This window comes from Lithobates pipiens, unplaced genomic scaffold (assembly GCF_037356315.1).
Source record: "Lithobates pipiens isolate NorthernLeopardFrog02 unplaced genomic scaffold, aLitPip1_a1.2 Scaffold_30, whole genome shotgun sequence".
In the NCBI taxonomy this organism is placed as follows: Eukaryota; Metazoa; Chordata; class Amphibia; order Anura; family Ranidae; genus Lithobates; species Lithobates pipiens.
Window position 1 is genome coordinate 116,982,718 of NW_027507791.1, and position 2,985 is coordinate 116,985,702.

Sequence of the window (2,985 nt, forward strand, 5' to 3'; positions counted from 1 at the left end):
AAGGAAATCATCAGAAAATCCGATTGTGTGTATGGGGCTTAAGAGTTCAGCAATTAAATAATAATAACAATAAAAAAAGATAAATCTGCTAATAAACAGCGTATTGTTATATTTAATACAGTAAAGGACAAATAAAATACATAAATAAAAGAAAGTAGATACTATAGGGAATTTTTTACTTTATTTTATTTTATTTTAATATTTTAGGGAATATTTTGTATTTTATAGAGTACATATACTCTGTTTCTCTCTCTCTGCTTTACTCTCTCATTCTTTCTTGCTCTCTTTATGTATATAATGTATATCAATTCTGGCAAATTGTAATAGAGACAAGAGTGCTTAACTGTTATTTAATGATATTATGCACATGAGTTTTTAGTTTCAAACCTAAAATTTATGAATTTATTTAGAAATGTTAAAAATTTGGTTTGTGGGTCCCCTCCTTTGCCTACGAAGCTATGTTAATGCAGTAAAGACACACTGGTTACAATACAGACAGGTAAAACTTTGATTGCCAAAATGCATGCATGCATGTAATTGTAAGTGAAAAATAAATGTCGTGTGACGTTTTTGTCTGATGCATGTATAATCGTAAGTGAAGAATCACATTGTGTGACATGCCTATAAACTCATCCAATATAAATAATACATGTACAGAATCCCTAAATCATTATTTGTGTATATAGCTTTCATGAAACACGGAGTAAGACCAGAATTGCTGACAAATTTCTTCTGCTGATCTGATGAACGGTTTCTGTGGCAAACCCTTTCATTCCCAGAAAGCAGCATAATACACCAGACCAACAGTCACAGCAAATAAGAAAATATATAACTATAGACAATGATTTTTAACCTAGCTGCAAGCCTTTTTTTTTTCCTACTGCTTTCTGGGACGTGTATGCTTAACTGCAGTCTTGCCATGTTTGACTGTCCAGTAATGTATTTAATTTGTTCAAAAAAATGTGAAAATGTTTTTCATTGCATGTAAGCATTATCAAAAATACAGAATTTTTATATTCCAGTCTTTTGCAGGATTAAAATTTTGTTTAATGGTCATCTTTCAAAATGGAGAAATAACTATCATGCAACAGTTTGCAGATACCAACCTACTCAACATTACCATGTAACATATAAATGCACAGGTCTCTTTAAAATCAGCAGTTAGCCAGCATAACGTGTATTTCAGTACATGCATCTTAGACCTCCCCTATTTTTTAAATACAAAATAGGCAAGTCTATAACACTCTGCAGAGGAAAATATTTAATATTCATGCAAGTGGTTAAATCCTTTTAACAGTATTGTTAAATCTAAATGCAAACTTTTTTATTTCTGTAAAAGTAAATGTCCCTGATACAGTGTGTATTTTATAAATCTGTAACCGTTATAAAAGTCAATATGAATATTGGCGGTTGCCTAATATTAGCATATCAGTTTGCCATAAAATATCTTGAACGTGTCCACAATTCTTTTAGCGACTACCAGGTAAAAATATAAGTCTTGAGTTGATGTTCTATACTGTAATGTATGTATTTTTGGTGTTAAAATACAGATACAGGAATAAGAATGGGAAAAAAAAGATGGCAATCACATAGGATGACATCCTAAAGCAGACGTCTGGATGGGCAAAATGTTTGTAGATAAGCATAAAGTTTGTCAGATTCTTCTTTTACACATGGGTAAGTAAATAGGACAGTCTGCTTGCTATGGGAGCTTTGTAGAAGTGCCAGATGGCACTGGTCGAAGCATAGTAATACATCATACGACCCACAGGCAGTGAAAGGGTTTCCTCCTCTGAAAGCTTCAGAAAATCATAAGAAATTCTCTGAATTTCACTGAGCCAGCACAATTTGGGAGCTGTATCCTCAGACATCATTCTGTTTTATGACGTCTCCTTCAGCCTCTCTATGGCTCGCTCTGTGAGCAGCTGTCATTAACCTCTGTATTTATGGTTCCCACAAAGGATGTTCTATTGGCTCTCTGGGCTGAAACCAAACAGCGTATATAGGTACCTGATGAAGATCGACTCAATCTGCAGAATGGAGACACTGAAACGACAAGGAGATGAAAAGGAGAAAGCAGAGATATTTTAGAGGGGTGAAATAAGGGAAAGAATGGAGAAAATATAAGGCCAACAAGAGTAAAATAGAACAAAGTAAAACCAAATGTTACCAAATGAGTCACAACAAAAATCTATGTAGCTTCAAATAATCAAATACAGAAAAACAGTAAAATTATTAAAACCTTACTATTTATTGCACTTCTTCCTATTATGCTGACATATCACACAGGCTACCTGCATCCTCCAGCCAGTTCATGATTTAAAATCTTCTCTTCTATTTCTACTGAGCAGCAAACACAAGGACCATATATCTGATGCCTTCCCCAAGGATGAAGCTTTCAGTGCCTGGTGGTGAAATGGTTAGGACTGGTACTGCAAGAATGTCACGTAACATTGCATATGGTCTTTAAATACTCTCCGTTTTATGCCAAAGAACTTTCCAGGCTTCATTTATTCTCGCTGAGCACTCACATATATTTCAAGCGTCCCACAGGCTATTATTAAATGACATGAAAATGATTACAACTCCTCAAGCAGCAGACCAGAATATTGCCTTTCCTTCCCACCTCCTTGTAATTTGTTTAAATAAACCCTTCTTTGAATTACAGGCATTGAAAGGGCATAAGTAGGTACAGAACATATACGTATCCTATATAGTGTGTCTCATATTTTCTGTGCTGCTGCAAATTAATAGGAATTTTGCTGAAGGATTTTTTTCTCAGAGCGGTAGTTCAATTACAATGCAGAAGGAAAGCTTACTTATATTAAACAAATCTATGGCTTATTAGGATTCAGTGTTCCTAATTTTGTATGTGAACCCAGGCACTAAAATTTCATATAGATTCTAACATGTTAACAAAAATATAAACATCATTTTTAATATTTTTCAATCTGCAGCTTTCATTAAAAGAATACTTAAAGTGGT

At 33.8% G+C, this 2,985-nt stretch overlaps 1 long non-coding RNA gene across 1 annotated transcript; it reads right to left on the bottom strand.

Annotated features, from left to right (window-relative positions):
* Positions 1–1,024: 1,024 nt before the first annotated feature.
* Positions 1,025–2,490, bottom strand: LOC143943185 (uncharacterized). The gene is made up of 2 exons (XR_013264887.1): positions 2,248–2,490; positions 1,025–2,046 (listed from the first exon to the last, which is right to left on the bottom strand). It is a non-coding gene; the product is annotated as an uncharacterized LOC143943185 (long non-coding RNA).
* Positions 2,491–2,985: the final 495 nt, after the last annotated feature.